The sequence below is a fragment of the Carassius carassius genome, chromosome 33, assembly GCF_963082965.1.
Source record: "Carassius carassius chromosome 33, fCarCar2.1, whole genome shotgun sequence".
In the NCBI taxonomy this organism is placed as follows: domain Eukaryota; kingdom Metazoa; phylum Chordata; class Actinopteri; order Cypriniformes; family Cyprinidae; genus Carassius; species Carassius carassius.
Genome location: NC_081787.1, coordinates 22,528,633 through 22,547,426, shown reverse-complemented (window position 1 = coordinate 22,547,426; position 18,794 = coordinate 22,528,633). Strand labels below are relative to the sequence as shown.

General features: G+C 40.9%; 2 long non-coding RNA genes across 3 annotated transcripts; one reads left to right on the top strand and one right to left on the bottom strand.

Annotated features, from left to right (window-relative positions):
- Window positions 1–614: 614 nt before the first annotated feature.
- LOC132114325 (uncharacterized) lies at window positions 615–5,315 on the top strand. Of its 2 annotated transcripts, XR_009425287.1 has the most exons (6): window positions 615–715; window positions 2,814–2,916; window positions 3,894–4,009; window positions 4,153–4,239; window positions 4,760–4,887; window positions 5,008–5,311. It is a non-coding gene; the product is annotated as an uncharacterized LOC132114325 (long non-coding RNA). The 2 variants fall into 2 exon arrangements; XR_009425286.1 differs by lacking the exon at window positions 615–715 and having other exon boundaries at window positions 2,723–2,916; window positions 5,008–5,315.
- Window positions 5,316–7,748: 2,433 nt separating this feature from the next.
- On the bottom strand, window positions 7,749–9,016 carry LOC132114324 (uncharacterized). Its single transcript, XR_009425285.1, has 3 exons — window positions 8,878–9,016; window positions 8,070–8,172; window positions 7,749–7,904 (listed from the first exon to the last, which is right to left on the bottom strand). It is a non-coding gene; the product is annotated as an uncharacterized LOC132114324 (long non-coding RNA).
- Window positions 9,017–18,794: the final 9,778 nt, after the last annotated feature.

Genomic DNA, 18,794 nt, shown 5'->3' with positions numbered 1-18,794 from the left:
ATCTCTGTTATGACTACAGTGGTTTAAATGAGTCTATTATTGCTGTAAACACATCACTGCACGCTTGTCAGTATTGTGTATACTATAAACCAGGTTGGAGTCATACACAGAGCTTATATTCCAAATTTCACAAAAAAAGGGAATGCTGTGTTTTTTTGTTTGTTTGTTTTTTCAGAGATCCGTTAAAAGGTGGCGGTATGAGAGAGATTACTGTGGTGTTACATTTAAAGCAAAGCTACTTATCTTAATACCGCTGCCATCTGAAGCTGCACCAAAATATCGTTTCAATCACATGCCAGAAATAAGTGGCGGACTTGTAAATGTAGCACAAATGAACACAGCAAATATTCCAAAACTTATCTGAGCAAAACAAAGATTAAAAAAAAAAAAAAAAACTTTAATCTCAAGTCTCATCTTCTCCATCATCTATCCCCCAAAGTCCTCTCTCTCTCTCTCCAGGCAGCCAACCCATTCTCACTCCAAAGGCGTCAAAAACCGAAGCACGGTCAAGCGCCCCTAGCGTCACTTTTATGACGCCAAATGTGCCACTCCGCATCACAGTTTCGACGCACTACGACCTTCATTGCTTTCAGTGGGAAACTTTTGGCGTCAGAGTTTTGACGAGATGACATGAGATGTTTATCGCTATGAAATCACGTTCAAGAAGTCTCATTCAGCACACATCGCGATACTTGCCATCAGTTCCACAGTTTGGGTGAGTAGTCGTATATACACTCTTTTAATGCCTTTTATAAAATGTATTCTGTCTTCTTTATTAATCAGATTAGCGCCATACATTTAATCGCTGTATTATATCGGTCATCCGCGGCTGTCTTTGAGTTTCATTGCGTTTAAATAAATGAACACAGCTGCTAATTAGTGTGATTAAACTCTATCTGTCACGTGACGTGCCATAGGCCTTCGATCCGTTTTATATTTATTTCAGGTTCAATGATGTAAATTGTATTTGTAGTAAAATCAAAGGCTGTAGTGATACACTAATCTCACTATACGATACGATACGATATATATCACGATATTCAGCCAACTATACGATCTGATATAATTCAATACGATTCTATATAATTTGATACGCTTACATCATTTTCTGATAGATTTAAAGGGGACAGAGTGATTTTGGTGACATCTTGTGACTGTTTCATTTACTTGGATTGAATTAATTTAAATGAAAACTCAAAAAACATCAGACAGCTTGCAAAATAAATGCTGGACAAAATTAATCAAAGATGTGTTGAGAAAATTAGTTCCATTTATTGAAACAGTGCAAACTGTAGCTTACAAGCCTTTGAAAAGTAAATAAAGTGCAACATTGCAATTTGCAATTAACAATGGAGAGTTAAAGTGCAAGTGGCCTGTTCTGAACAGTTTCTTTGAAATTTTTTTAGCTTGCCACTGAACATGAGGTAGCCAGTCTAGCCACCAGGTAAGTAAACATAGTAGTACCATGGCTTCTCCAAAACATCAAATAATTCAAGTCTCTAAGAACATTTAACTTAAAACTTACCTGAGTATTTTAAGGCCTGTAAGCCTACACCTATGTGGGGTAGCCAGTCTAGCCAGCAGAAAAAAATAAACCATGGCAGCCAGACAATAATTGGCTGGGAGGCTTTAACGTGTGCCCTTGTCTGAGCGTACAGCCCGGGAATGCAACCCTTGGTGAGGTGTTCGCGGGTTGGAATAGGATAGCGGGGCTCCATCGCGTTCACCATGCGCCTAAAGCCGTGGTTTTCCACTGAATACGTGCTCAACTCCTGACAAATAAACTAGGCAATGGACTCTGTAATTTTCGGCGACGTTGGTGAAGCAGATGGAAACTTGTGGGAAAAACCGCCATCAATGTCCAGCGTAGTTTGTTTTGGGTCACACGGCCACTGCTGCTTTGGGTCCTCCGTAAGCATAAACTTGTCCAGGTGGTGACGTTTTAGGTGCGCTCGTAAATTTGTGGTATTGCCGGAATATTTAATGTTAGTGCCACATAGCTTACAAACTGTGACGCTTTTATTCAAGTCATTGCTTTCCTTCTTTTTTTTTAAAAACAAAGTGCTCCCACACATCTGCTTTTATGCAGGCGGGTGCCGGATTTATATTCGCCCGCCATTCTCTGAATATCCTCGCTCTGACTTGGTAAACAGGAAGAGGTAGATGTCTGCGTCTGTGTAAAGTTAGTACGGGGAACTTGCTCTACAGCAACACTAGCGGCTGGCTGACCAAATCGCTCTTCCTGCAATGCGAACGGGGGTAAACATGGGGGATTTATAATGGGACATATGTATCGATACTCGCGGCTAAAAAATCTATATTTTCTTTGGAAAAAAAATATCGATTTATATCGCAGAATCGATAAAATTGCCCAGCCCTATATAATCATGGTAATCACCACACTTACAATAGTAATAAATGAAATGTGAAGTTAAAACACAGTAAACGGGACATTTACCATGTTTTTACCACAGTAACTGTAGTTTTACTATGGTATATTAATAATCAATACAACAATACAAAAATCACCAAACCAGCTATGTTTGTATCACTGTAATGTTAGTGTTTTTATGTGCTTTTATATGACAGATATCACAGTAGTCATGTTCTGTACCATGCTTTTAATACCTTTTAATGTAAATCCAAAAAAATAAAACAAATTATAAATAATAAAAAAAATGTATTTTCCATCTTGCAGTTCATTCATATCAGTTTATATCTAAATATTTTGCTCACAGATCATTATTAACATTCTGTATATAATTCGATTTTATTTTCTCTCTCCTTTTTATTATTTTTATTTTTATTTTTAGCTGAAAAGACGTAAAGGAAGCAGTCAGCCCAGTGGTGTTTCTGGAGAGGTATTCCTTCAGAAATGGAGAAGACAGAAAGCTGCGGAGGCAGATATTTGCAGCAGTAATTCTGGGATAGTTTTATCCTTTTATCAAACATTCCTGCTGTTATAATTTCTACAGCATTTGTTGTTTCTTAAACTGTTGCACTATCCAAATAACCACACATGCCATCTTTGCACTTGACCACTTGATTACTTATTTGACGTCTTTCCTGTATTTGGCCTAGTGTTCGAGTGAGCATGATGACCACAAGTGTGTGTCGAACTTTTCATGACCTGATGACTGTGTTTCCCAATCCTGGTCCTGGAGAACCCCAGCACTGCACGGTTTTGGTGTCTCTCTTATCTGGCAAACACACTTTTGAGGTCTTGGAGTCTTCGCTGATGAGCTGATGAGCTGAATCAGGTGTGTTTGAACAGGGAGACATCTCAAATGTGCAGTGTTGGGGTTCTCCAGGACCAGGATTGGGAGCCACTGCCTTATGGGACACACTTATGTGTTTACAGATATCTTTTATATCTAATTATCAATATTTCACATACTGTACATTAGACAGCTTTCTGTGACCTCTTGTGAGCAGTATTGGAGAGGTTTAGTGTGTGTTAAGGATGCTGTGCTTTGGCATTATTAAGACCGGGGACAGTCTTGTGCACACACTGTCACGTACACACACTCTCAAGTGGCCAAGACTGCAAGTGTGGGTATCTGGACAGGGTCAGATTCTTAAAAATGAACCCTAAACACAGTCGCACATCACAGTCTTAATAATTCAGTTTAACACTTGTATGATATTGTACAAGCCCCAGGACTGTCTCATCTGACAATTTCAAAAGAATTCATATGACTATAGCTTGCTAATAATGACTTGCTTTTAATAATGGATGCATTTAACATTTAATTATACACCATCTTTACAGAGGCTGCTTTTATGGTCTAAACAAAACCCAGTGTAATGTACAAGTTGCACGTAATTAATAATATTTCTTTCCTTTCTGTCTTACAGGATTGTTTGCAGATAATGCTGTTCTTCTTTTTCAGGTCTACAATATCGAGCTCAACAGCTCTTTTAAGAGCCATCCCTCACAAACCTTCCTAAAAACTAAAAGAGCTATTACTGAGTCTCAGCGAATCTTGCCATGATCAGCTCTTCCCAGGTACATTTGTTTAAAATATTTTTGAATCAACATTTACTCATCAAATGCTCTGGTCTGAATCTTATTTTAAATTAACTTAATTATATGTTTAATGAGCAATATGAATTGCACACAGAGTAAGTAGAGATTATTTTGTTTCACAGAAGAGAAGGAAGACCAAGGAAATTATTTGCTCCGAATGAGGAATGAAGACGGCCATCTTGAGCCCAAACAAAGACAGAAGTCCACTGGTATGTGTGTGTTGAAGCAATGCTGTGTTATGTGTTACAGGACTTTATGATGATCTCTCACAGGACTAGTCATGTCAGCCTTGATTTTTTTTTTATACTATTACAATTACAGCATGTTAGCAAAGTGTGACTGGACATTTTTAATCTTATGTTTTTAAAAACACACCACCTGTTTTAAAAGCAGACAATTGTCATAAAAGTGGTTTAATTGATATAAACACCAATTGACATAATTTCATTGTTTTGTAAATGTTGTGTTATAAATTGTGAATTGATAATTGATTGGTTTGAAGTAAGAACTTGCACTGCACAGACTAAAACACATTTGTGAGAGAAGTCAGGAACTTTGGAGAAAGATTCTAGAGGAAGAAAGACACATTTACTGCAACATTAGATCAATTCTAGAGTCTCTGAGAACTACACATGCTAATGGAGTCTCATGAGTAAGACCTTTGCCTCTGTAACTTTTTCTTAATTCTTGCAGAATGAAATTTTTAATGCAGTATTTTAATTTGTACAGATGATCTCATCAGCCAAATGAGGGGTTTTGACCAAGTGATGCTCTTGAAAGGAGTGAAAGAAGAGGATGTGGTAAATTGTCTTCAGAGAAAAAGCTTCTCTAAAGGTCTTAAAGCAGCTTGAAGAATGGTAAGTGTACAATACTACAAGGGTCATAGTTGCTCACCCTGCTAAAATCACACAGAACATAAGCTGAGCTCTCTGTCCATTAAACAACTTCATCTGGATTGTTTGTTTCACTTTGACCAGGTCTGGGATGTTAGGACTGAGAGATCCTCTGACTGAGAACAAGCTACACCACATCGGTGCTGGATATCAACCACAAACTATTTCCAGACACGAGAGAAGAAGATCACGATGGGGAGATGAAACCAGTTTAGATGTGATGATAAGGAATCTGAAACAGTATCACATGTCTTATATGTATCACATGATCTGTATCACAGTTGACTGGATGGGACTGTGTGACTTTTAAGGACATTTCATCACTCCTCTGTGTGAACTGATTAATATATGAGGTTAATGTATTTTTGATGATAATTATTTTCCTTGAATCTTATTTGTCTTGATGCTACTTTATCACCTTTATAGTCTATGCTTCAATAAAATGAATATGGTAAATATTGTGTTCTGAAGATTCTTGGTAAACACATCATTTTACTAGGTAGGCTCATCTGTGTTTATTTTAGACTTGGAAAAACTACATATTATTAATTATCGGGATTATTTTTTACTTAAGACATAAACATTTTTGATCGGATTAATAACATCTGGGACATCAGTACACCAGAAAGTTATTTTTTATATTTTAGTAACAAATATGCAAATTTTTTGTGAAATAAAGGGAATTACGAGATTAATTATTTTGCATTACAAGATGGTGCCATGGGCTTTATTGTTACAAACACTTGAGGGATAACTGAGAATGTAGCAGGAATGATCAACGTGGATCTTGTACTGCATCAAAACCAAGAGCACGCACATTACTGATGTCCAGCACATGAGGAAGATACGGGGGTGAGGAGGACATTTTTACACTGATTGTTGCTAATTAGTTTATATATATATATATATATTAGTATTCTTAGTACTGCGTGAATTTGTCCTTGTGTAATAGTGAAGTATCACAATGTGTATACAGCAAATTGTCCTTGATTACTGCTTTACAGTGGGGAATAGATAACGGCAAGTTGTTTAAGGTTCATCCATTATATTTATTGCCATTTACTTCAAAAATCAAAGAAATAATCTATTATTTTTATTATTAAATAATTTCTTTATAATTTTTCCATGTTTCATCAGATGGCCTCACAATATCCTGTCAAAAGCTTTACTAGCCATGATGCAAAAATAGAAAACGGTGGACTGTGAAAACTGTCAGATATAAATGTGACGCAGCTCAGTTAGTTGTCCATGATGAGGAGAATACATATATGTAGGTTTTACTGCCCTTCTACCCCCAGGGGCCCAGTAGCACCCCCCAGAAGAGCCAAAAACTGTACATTTCAAATGGCTGTAAATCAGAGTCCAATTAACATATCAAAGCGAGAATCAGCAGGATTACTATGCTATGCTGATTAAATAATGTTGGACACAGTTTTCAGAAATAAATGGAAAGCTGGCATAAAGGCATTTTAAATATTGCACACTGTAAAATACCACATTTCAGCCTGCCTCTCAAATATATCATAGAGGTTTGCACAATGAACATATTTAGATATCCAGTTTTCCTTAAAATAAATAATTTATTTCGTTTCGTTAATAAAAAGTTTTAAACTACATTACCCACAAGCCTCCGTCATTCTATCTAAGGAAAGGCAAAACTAGGTGCTGTTTTTTGTAGTTCATTGAAGTTATGCTTAGGGTTAGGGATAGGATCTCGCTAAAGATGTCATTTTTCTCAACATAGCAACACTTCATTGTTGACTTAATTTATTACTAATGTGATGATAGCAGAAAAACATACTTTTTAACATGATGCGCTGTTTAATATGGGTTAAAAGATAGTCCAACCACAGACTGTCCTGAAAATTCACAGCCAATGACATTGAAGCTGAGCAGCGGCGTCACACTTCCTTATCAATTTATGACAGATGTCTTTCGTTTTTCGGCTGAATGGATAGATTCGGTTAACAATAGAATAAATTTGCTACTTATTAGATTCTGTTTTATTAACGTCTACACCTTCCTCCGTTGTTCAGCTTGACAAAAATTGGGCAATATTGATGTGCACATGCCCAGCAGTCGCAGTTGTATCCCATCTAACAGATTCCTCTCATTAAATATAAGACACCTTTTTAAGATTTAGATTTTTTTTTACCAAAGACAAATATTTTTACTACATTTTATATTATATTTACATTGTATATTACATTGTGTTTTAAAGTTAAAATTGTTCACATTTGTGTTTCTATGATTTACCATTCTCTACCATTTGAACTCTAGGAATAAAAACAGAAAGAATAAATGAATGAATGAATGAATGAATGAATGAATGAACGAACAAATAAATACATAAAGCATAATGAACATGCATATTTTTGTAAGGATGTTCCATTATTTATTGATATGTCAAACTTATTTAAAGACAGCGTGCACAAATTAATACACTGCATCCTCTGTCACCAAGCACTTTTTTGCCACCATAAAGAATAACAAGGCAGTTATGTTGTAAACGTGAACTATTTTCAGTATGCAAATGAAAATGTTTTTATTAAAAAACAAAACAGTAAATACAGTATGTCTTTCAGAGAACACTGGAAGATCAATTTTCTTAAAAATTAAATGGACCAAAATGTTATACAACACAATGAAAATGTTTCAAACTACAGTATGTGAAATATTGATAATTAGATATAAAAGATATCTGTAAACACATAAGTGTGTCCCATAAGGCAGTGGCTCCCAATCCTGGTCCTGGAGAACCCCAACACTGCACATTTGAGATGTCTCCCTGTTCAAACACACCTGATTCAGCTCATCAGCTCATCAGCGAAGACTCCAAGACCTCAAAAGTGTGTTTGCCAGATAAGAGAGACACCAAAACCGTGCAGTGCTGGGGTTCTCCAGGACCAGGATTGGGAAACACAGTCATCAGGTCATGAAAAGTTCGACACACACTTGTGGTCATCATGCTCACTCGAACACTAGGCCAAATACAGGAAAGACGTCAAATAAGTAATCAAGTGGTCAAGTGCAAAGATGGCATGTGTGGTTATTTGGATAGTGCAACAGTTTAAGAAACAACAAATGCTGTAGAAATTATAACAGCAGGAATGTTTGATAAAAGGATAAAACTATCCCAGAATTACTGCTGCAAATATCTGCCTCCGCAGCTTTCTGTCTTCTCCATTTCTGAAGGAATACCTCTCCAGAAACACCACTGGGCTGACTGCTTCCTTTACGTCTTTTCAGCTAAAAATAAAAATAAAAATAATAAAAAGGAGAGAGAAAATAAAATCGAATTATATACAGAATGTTAATAATGATCTGTGAGCAAAATATTTAGATATAAACTGATATGAATGAACTGCAAGATGGAAAAATACATTTATTTTATTATTTATTTATTTTTTAATTGGTTTTATTTTTTTTATTTACATTAAAAGGTGTTAAAAGCATGGTACAGAACATGACTACTGTGATATCTGTCATATAAAAGCACATAAAAACACTAACATTACAGTGATACAAACATAGCTGGTTTGGTGATTATTGTATTGTTGTATTGATTATTAATATACCATAGTAAAACTACAGTTAATGTGGTAAAAACATGGTAAATGTCCCGTTTACTGTGTTTTAACTTCACATTTCATTTATTACTATTGTAAGTGTCGTGATTACCATGATTTTACTACAAATAGCCTACAATTTACATCATTGAACCTGAAATTAATATAAAACGGATCGAAGGCCTATGGCACGTCACGTGACAGATAGAGTTTAATCACACTAATTAGCAGCTGTGTTCATTTATTTAAACACAATGAAACTCAAAGACAGCCGCGGATGACCGATATAATACAGCGATTAAACATATGGCGCTAATCTGATTAATAAAGAAGACAGAATACATTTTATAAAAGGCATTAAAAGAGTGTATATACGACTACTCACCCAAACTGTGGAACTGATGGCAAGTATCGCGATGTGTGCTGAATGAGACTTCTTGAACGTGATTTCATAGCGATAAACATCTCATGTCCTCTCATCGAAACTCTGACGCCAAAAGTTTCCCACTGAAAGCAATGAAGGTCGTAGTGCGTCGAAACTGCGACGCGGAGAGGCACATTTGGCGTCATAAAAGTGACGCTAGGGGCGCTTGACCGTGCTTCGGTTTTTGACGCCTTTGGAGTGAGAATGGGTTGAGGCAGCCCAACCCATTCCTATTAAACCCTTTAATTAAGAAAACAAGCATTGAATTCGACTGTGCAACCCCATCTCCGGATGCCATGTTGGGGAACATTCAAAGCTCCATCTCTTTCCCAATCCATCCAAAGATATTTTTTTTGCCTGCTCTCTTTCTCTCATGCCCTGAGCCACCTTCACTCTATTTCATTCTCTCGCTCCGTCTGCACACGTCCACCATCAAAGACATGATAATTAGTCGTAGAGGTTCATCTGGAATCTATTATACTCCTTTTCTTTAATTAATCGTGCATTATAATTACAGAGGCGCACCGCGTCGCGCTGGTATGTACGCGTGCGCCCGCATGCATGCTTGCAACTTTGAACCATATACTCTGAAAATGCCACACAGATAAAAGCCGGCAAGTGTCAAAAAGCAAACAAACTTTTTCTTCCCTCCTCTCTCCTCCACTTTCCCTCTCCTCTTCCCTTCTCTGCTGCGTGTGTCTTTTCATTCCATTTGCAGCGACCTAATGAGGACATTCCTGTCAAAAAAATCAATCAAAGGCTCGGCTGGGAGCGTGTTATAAGTCTCAGGTAGGTATCTGAGGTGCCTCTTCTCCGGCGGATGAATAATAATAAAAGTAAAATAAAATAAATAAATAAAGCGTGTGTTTAATTCAGTGACACGGGGGGCTGCTGGTGAGGAGGGGGGAGTTGAAAGAGCACATGCTGGAGAACAGACGCTGGTTGGATTCCCTAATCTCTGAGAGTGCATAAAGTGAACATGCCAAACACCTTCAAATTGTAAAGAGAAACGTGTGACTCATTTTTCCCCCTTCCTGTTTTTTCTCAGTGCATTTATTTTTAAGCTCCATTAAAAGGCATTAAGACGAAACGTTTGTGCATGAGCATGTAAATACATATAAGGAAGAGATGCACAGCAATGGGCAGCCTTCCAGCGCACCCAGAGTGCCTCACTCCGTGCACATTTTCACTTATCTCCAGCAAACAAAGATGGATGTGCCTCAGCGCTTATTAAACCATGCTTTTTTAAGCTCCCACATGCCTTGTTTTGAAAAGCAAATTTCTTTATGCTACCGTTTGACAGAGCAAACGCGAGAAAAAATACATGTGAGAAACTCTCATTACATCGTGCGCATGAATAATTGTTTTAATGCGGACGCTTTGAGCTCGAGCGGGATCCTGGGTTGCCTCTCATGTAGGGCTTAGCACTGTATTCTCTCAAAGGGGTGCTGATCTCTTAATTTCAGGCTCGTTTCTCTCTGATCAAACAATGACGTGATGGAATGTTTCAACACGAGCTGAAAGTGTTTTATAATCTCGCTCGTTCTGAACCAGAGCAGGTGGCCGATTGTTAGCCCCAGAGGCGTCGTGCCCATTCAAAGTGAGGGGGCACGTGCCCCCTCAGATTTCTGAGCCAAGTGGATTTTAAATGCAGCTTCCAAACGAAAAAAAAAAATTGCAGAATAATATTTTTTATATATTTGATACAATCACAGCGGTGTGATTAGATCGTTCAGTGCACAGCATCAGCTGCTAAATTCAAATCTGCGTTCGCTGGCTGGCGCTGAGCCAGAGACAGACGCGTTCGTACAACGCTTCATGATAACCAATCAGAAACTATTCTGTTGCGCTTATGGATGCAATGGCCAATGAGAGACGTCCAGAAGAGTCATCACTGAAACGCGGTGTTTTGTTCACTTGCTCGCTGACTGAATTATTCAGCGAATTCTCTCATCAGAAACAACAAAAAGTGCAGATGTGCGTACGAATGTAAGTAAGATATTCGTTTCATAATGTAAAGTGCTTCAGTGATTTTAATGGGAGTTTTTGAGAGTGCCTGAACTCTGGCTAGACTGAATTAAAATGTTTTTTGATAATGTAAATGTTCTTTACTCTCTGTAAAATGAAAGTGTTAAAATAAGTATCTTACAATATTGTTATTAAAATTTACATTAAATGCAAATTCAGTCGTATTAAAATATTTTATGGCATTATATGGCACTTAAGTAAAAAGTCAGGTTTTTATGTGTAGTTAATAGATTACACTACATTTCCATATATTGATCAAATAACAATCCATAAAGGTGCAAAACGCGTTTACCTACACATATTTGAGAAACGAGATATTTCCTGATGTATTAAGCATGTCTGGAATTGTTTTGAATAAAAAGGAAAAAAAAATAATAAAAAAAATAAGCCTATATCAGTTATACAGTGCTTTCGTAGAATGACTTATACTCCCCCCCCACCCCCCCCCCAATGTGCCCCCTCAAAAATCATGATTGCATGACGCCCCTGGTTAGCGCGCTCAGAAAACAGTGGAAAACAGTTTGGCTCCAGCACATCCGCATTATGAAAATGATGCAGAATAAATTGAAAAGACATGAACTTCACAATGAGAAGTGCCCGAGGACACTGCTAACATGATATCAACATAATGTTGATATTTAATTTATTAAATTAAGGCAATGACATAGCGGATACTGCATAAAGTACAAGTACAATCTCAATATTCTCAATTGCCCTTTATGATAAATAATTAAGCATTCTTAATTTGGAAACTGAGTTCTAAATGTGCTGCACTGAATAGTTTGAGTAAATTATTCTATAATTACACTAAATTATAGTTTAGTACATAAGGGTTTATGAAAAAAATATGTTGAATTAGGCATCACTTATAAATAGCATTGTGAAAAATTTGTAGCATAAGCTGTGAAAAATAATTGTTGCATTATTTTTGGACGACTAATTAAAGTACACTATTCCAGCTAATTAGTTTGAAACTTTTAGATAAAATTATCTGAATTCTGTTGGAAAGAGTTATTTATTTTAAATACTTTTTAGACTTTTTAGTAAGAAATTATTTTTCATAATTCGAAATGGTCTTTGCTACAGTATGTGGTTATTAGGCCTTTTTTTTTTTCATGTTGCTAGGTAAGTCAAAAGAGCCCAGTCCCAGTCTCCTTGACATTTTGTATTCAGATCAGTGCATTCATTATTTTGTTTCATCATCAGTTATGTAAAAATCTTGAGATCAATTGCTTCCACATCCCACAGGACTGAGACATCAAATCAGTAACAAACACAGCAGGACAAATTATGCTGCTTATCTACATTTTCATATTAGGAGTTAGTTTAAATCATAATCGTACACTATAAAAATTATTATTATTATTATTTAATTTGTAAATAAATCAAAGATTATTGAGGTACGTTTTACAAGAAAATACAACTTCATCCCTTTTATTTCAAAACATCACATTCAATACAGCATGTTATGAGCTCTTTTTGTACTAATTTATTACATTTACTCGCAATTTCTGAGTGAAAATTGTTTCCTAGCTTTTTTCAGGTAAATATTTTCAGTCGAGGTAACAGTAATAATGAAATAAAGGTCACATCTAATGAAGTTCTCACTCAATTATGTCAAAATGCTAATCAGTTATGTCTTAATTCAATGTTAACAATTCAGTGTATTAGATCCATGCATTAAATCTTAAAGTGACAGCAGCCTTATAAACCTGCTGCTGTCTGTGTCTTTAATATTAATCAAACAACAAAAGGCAAAGAGAAAATCACTCACTGCTCTTGACTGAATAGCTTTTGTGTCTATAGCAAGAATCAAATTTAATTTAATCTCTACAGTGAAGGCTATGCAGTGTTTTAATTTATATTTGATTGTATTTCTTTCTTTGTATCTGTGTTCTATTACATTAGTCCTATTACATTAGCCTTATTTTAATAACAAAAATAAATCTAAATATATCATATATAGCCAAAAATCTATAAAACTGTTTTAAAGTTGTGAAAAATTTTGTGACCAAGTAGCTTTATACAGTGTATGCCATTGTAAAGATTGTAAGCCTGTCCCTCACGGCCTAATTTTCATAAACTTTATATACAATATTGCTGTTAATAGTATTCATCATCTGGTTGACTACGTCTAGTATTAATTTTTCTGAAAATTCCTGTCATATGCACATAAACTGACAGTCACTACTGATAAGCAATGTTAAACATTGTTATAAAAGCCTCTGTTTTTCTCCGTCTGTATTCGCTCATTATGGTGAGAGGCTGATGTTTGCTTAAACATATCTCCACAGCAGCACTCTTGAACCCTCCGGATATATTACCTAATCTTAATAACCATAATTGCTGAGCTTGGAAAGTAGCTGAGCTATTAATTCTAGTGTGGCCCACTGGAGAATCGAGGGCTGCTGCCAGAAACGACACATTCAAACACACACACATATAAACACACTCATGTCAAAACCAAGGGTTAACAAACACATCACAGTGCTAGTTTAACTACAAGACAGATTGCATTGAAATATAGGCTATGTATGTATATGTCAGTTATTCATCAGCCTCTGTCAGAGAGGGGGGCTTCTGGGATAATTAGTGAGACACTGCACCCCCCTTGGCCTTCTTTACTCTTCTTTACACAGAGGAATCCCCAACAAACAGGGGAGAATCAGTCGATCCCTGTGCGAGAAGATTGATCCAGGAACCATCCCACTGCCTTTAATAAAGCCGTCTGCCAGGCAATACTGCTCTCACACTATTACCCAGCAGCCCTTTCACCACAGGAGACCCATATCAGACTAGAGCTACTATGAGAATAACAATGTGAGCAAGGAAGGGGGCAAACTGCCACATTACATATTAACACGCTCGCACAATCATCTCAACGCGGCGAGGAGGGGTCGAATCTGAGCGTAGACATCAGAGGTGACCCGAAATCAATAGTGTTGAACTAAAAATAGGCAGGAGGGAAATGTCAGCTGTCATTCTGACACTTAAGACCAATTTCTGGTGTAGTGCTGAAAAACAATCAGCGCAAAGAGACCCCGCGTGAAAACTACGCTTGCGATCCATCACCGGAAAGATAAAAGACTTGTATGATCCTGTACTGCAAGATAAAATGATGAATTACAAGGTCTTGCCGAGTAACTGTCATATCTGTCTTTTCATTCACTGACTGCATAACACACCTGTTCTTTGACTCAAGTTGAACTAATATCACTAGATCCAGACCGTGGATAAATGGACAGATTTCTAGAAGTGGCCAAAGAACTATATTCTGAGTACATGTTAACGAACAGCAGTATTATACTTATTATTATTATTTTAAATATTTTTATTGGGCATATGCATTAAAAAAATAATATTCATTTAAAAAAGGGGGTCATAAAAAGTTTTTAACCATACTTTTGGGACTGAATGAGTTTGGGAAAACAAAGAAAAGAAAAATGTGGGTGTTCATATGTAGGCATAACTATTACAAGAACTAACTCGAACCTCTTTTTATAACCTCTCTTTGCACTTTGGTTCTCTTACGAGAGCTCTCTCATACTGCGTCTTAGCTAAGACGCTACGGGAAAAGTCTCTTTTCACGAAATACTGAAGCAAAAAATTATCCTTAATTTTGTATTTTTGTAAAGCGCATTTGCAGCAGTACACAGCCATAGGCGAGACGGCTCGTTCGCTCATTGGCTTGTTCTGCGGCAACTGCACAGCCTATCGAGCGCAGGCTGATGCAACATCAGACCAATAAGGGCGCTTCGCGCCCTTCTTGCCACTTCCCGCTGAAACGGGTGTGGCCCAACCTATAAAAGGAGCTCGAAAAGGCTGACTCACCTGATTTTTTTTCATCTCTTCAGCGAAGCTCACGCATCGCTGGATCACGGAGGAAGCAAGCGCCGTCTGAGAAAGCATATCAGCAGGACGAGCCATTCTGAAGCTGCTGGCATCGCCGCCTTCCACTACCGTTCCTGCTGCGCTATCCGGCGCCTATATCCTTTCAATTCTGTTATATCCAGCTGTTCTTTATGTGTGTGTGTGTTCGCCCTGTGACACACACTCGTAAAAGAGCTCGCATCTTTTTTAAGATGCCTTCCTGCGGCTCGTCAGAGCCCCACTCAGCGAGGGAGACCGGTACGTCATCTGTGTCTCCTGCCTGGGTGAAGATCATGCAGCGCTCGCGCTCGCTGACGGCGGAGGCCCCCACTGCGAGCTGTTGCCATGGTGACTCTGAGGACTCGCCTGGCCTTTTTCTCTGAGCCTGCATTCTCCGCTGCGCTGAGGCGCCGTAAAAGCATCGCTTCCAGCGGATTCCGGAACCGTCTTCAGCTCAACCGAGCTCGCCGGTTCACCCTGCTTCACCGGCCCCGCCCCCTGCATCGCTTCCCGGTGGGCAGCGCCCGCTGTTTGCCGGCGCGTCGTCCGAGTAAGTCGATCTCAGGGCCGGGTCGGGGGAAGAGGACACGCGCTCTCTGCTAGCTTCGGGCAGTGAGAGCTGGGCGAGCTCCGAGGATCTCGTGCCTTCTGCTCAGAAGCCCATCGGACGAGCTGACATCGAGAAGGAGCCGGGGCGAATGCTCGCGCTTGCCTGCACACAAAAACCGTTATCACGGCTACCCAGATATTTCCCGAAAAAGGTGTAATTTCTGGTGTCCCGGCCACGGCCGATGGTGCTACAAATGTAGTGACGATGCCCACTGCTCAGTGCCCATCTCCACATATAAGCACAGCCCTTCACACAGGGCTCGCGCCCATAAAAGCGACTCAAGTCGATCACGCGCACTACATAGTAGACGTGCCCACTCCTCAGTGCCCACAATCACTATGTCACACGCGTCATGTGGTTTCTGTAAAAACGAAACCCGTGCACGTTCGTCCGGCCACGGCCGATGGTGCTATAAATGTAGTGACGATGCCCACTCCTCAGTGCCCATCTCCACATGTGAGCACAGCCCTGCACACAGGGCCTGCACCCATAAAAGCGACTCAAGTCGATCGCGCAAACTGCATAGTAAGCGTGCCCACCCCTCAGTGCCCACAATTACTATGTCACACGCGTAATGTTGTTTCTGTAAAAACAAAACCCGTGCACGCTCGTCCGGCCACGGCCGATGGTGCTATAAATGCTATAAACGATGCTATAAACGATGCCCACTCCTCAGTGCCCATCTCCACATGTAAGCACAGCCCTGCACACAGGGCTCGCGCACATAAGATCGACACAGATCGGTCAAGCGCGCTGCATAGTAAATGTGCCCACTCCCCAGTGCCCACATACACTATGTCACATACGGCGTGTGGCTTCTGTAAAAACAAGGCCCGTGCACGTACACTCTGCACAGGCAGACAGCGAGTCGAAAGTGGTAAATGTGCACATATGCAGCCCACAGTTACTCGCAGACATATCGAGTCCCACGGGACCTGCTCAGCCTTCCCCCAGTCGGTTAAGCGCCGGGACAGGGTCGAGGAGGAGCGATCTGCCCGCTGTGATCAGTGCGCTCCCCGCCTCAAATGCGCAGCACACCCGAGCGCCGCCGTTGCCCAGTCAACAGAGCGCGCTTCGCATCCAGCCCTTAGCCATTCATGCAGATGCATGGTCAGCGCTTCCAGGGGTTTCGGATTGGGTGCTAGGCATTATAAAGATAGGCTACTCGCTACAGTTTTTTTCCAGGGCGGTCTCGGGTCCTGAAACCTGTACAGGCTAGCGGAACGCCTCCTGGTTTGGGCTCAGCGCAACGTGCGTTCGCTGAGGGCAGTGCATGTGCCTGGGCTACAGAATCTGGGTCCAGACAGGCTGTCCAGAGGCAACGTTCCTACGGGCGAATGGTCTCTACACCCGCAAACAGTCCGGCTGTTGTGGGAGAGATTTGGCAGGGCGGAGGTGGACCTCTTCGCGTCCCACGAAAACGCTCACTGCCCTGCGTTCTTTTCCAAGAACGAAAGCGCGCTGTCAAGGGAATGGCCGTGCTGCCCGCTTTATGCTTTCCCTCCCATCTCCCTCCTTCCGCAGGTGATAGAACGGGTGAGAGAAACGAGATGTTCAATACTGCTTGTAGCACCTCTTTGGAAGAACCAACCATGGTTCCCAGACTTGATGCAGTTAGCAGATGTCGCCCCGTGGACGGTACCGTTGAGGGGGACCTCCTCTCGCAGGCCAGGGGCTCGATTTGGCACCCTCAACCGGAGTTGTGGTCCCTCCATGTGTGGGCGCTCAACGGTTGCCCGCTGATCTCGCAGTGGGAGTGCTAAATACCATCACTCAGGCTAGAGCTCCGTCGACACGACGTCTGTATGCCTCGAAGTTGTCGGTGTTCTCCAGCTGGTGCACAGCTCGAGGTTATTCACCCCTTAGTTGTGAGGTGACGGAGGTCCTCTCCTTCCTACAGGAGCTGTTGGATAAGGGCAGAGACCCATCCACGCTCAAAGTTTATGTGGCGGCCATCGCAGCGTTTTCTGAAACGGCGCTTGGTCTGTCAATAGGAAGGAATGATTTAGTCATCCGGTTCCTCAGAGGAGCTAGGAGGCTGAATCCTCCCAGACCTCCGTCAGTCCCTATGTGGGACCTCGCGGCGGTTTTGGAGGCCTTGAAGGGTCCCCCTTTTGAGCCTATCCAATCGGTTAGCCTTCAGCATCTGTCGTTCAAGACAGTATTCTTGTTGGCTCTCGCTTCGGTGAAGCGTGTGGGTGATTTACACGCACTCTCGGTGAGCCAGTCGTGCTTGGAGTTTGGGCCCAATGACTCAAGGGTCATACTCAAACCTAGGCACGGTTATGTGCCGAAATCCCTCAACACACCGTTTCGGGCTCAGGTTATTGCCCTGTCTGCCCTGCCGGTGTCAGGAGAGGATAGAGACTCGAGTCTTCTTTGCCCTGTCAGGGTTTTAAGAGCTTATGTGTCTCGCTCTGCTGCCTTTCGGCAGACGGAGCAGCTGTTTGTCTCGTTCGGTGGACGTTCCAAGGTAATGGCTGTTTCGAGACAGACTCTATCCAGATGGATAGTTGACGCCATAGCGTTAGCTTACGCTTCCAGGGGCCTTCAGTGCCCGTTGGGCGTCAGAGCACACTCCACAAGAGGCGTTGCCTCGTCGTGGGCGTGGTCTACTGGGATCTCCTTGCAGGATATATGTATGGCGGCAGGTTGGGCCTCGCCGTCTACATTTATCAGGTTCTATAACCTGGAGGTTCCCGCCTTGCAAGCAAGGCTGCTGTCGGTATAGTCGAATCAGGGCCCTGAGGGGAATTCTGAGTTCACGAGCGATATGCGCTGCCGACTGTTATATGGGCAGTATTGCGTAAGACCCGCATTGCCACATTGGTCAGGCCTTGCCTCGGCTGTGTGATGTCATATTGCCGCATCTTTGGATGCTGCTAGATATGGGACGGAGGGCTTTCCCCCTTTTCTGTCCTGGACTCTCTGTGAGTCCCTCAGGTGACTGTGCACTGTAAATCCTGGGCGTTGCTTCAGGTTTATTGGTGTGATCCCTGCGCGCACGGCGTTTTACATTGGGTTCCCGTAGCGTCTTAGCTAAGATGCAGTACGAGAGAGCTCTCGTAAGAGAACGTACTCGGTTACTAAACGTAACCTCGGTTCTCTCTAGAAGAGAGAACGAGTACTGCGTTATCTGCTGTGCGTACGATTCACTCTGGTTCGCTTCGGCGATGAAATAAATCAGGTGAGTCAGCCTTTTTGAGCTCCTTTTATAGGTTGGGCCACACCCGTTTCGGCGGGAAGTGGCAAGAAGGGCGCGAAGCGCCCTTATTGGTCTGATGTTGCATCAGCCTGCGCTCGATAGGCTGTGCAGTTGCCGCAGAACAAGCCAATAAGCGATCGAGCCGTCTCGCCTATGGCTGTGTAC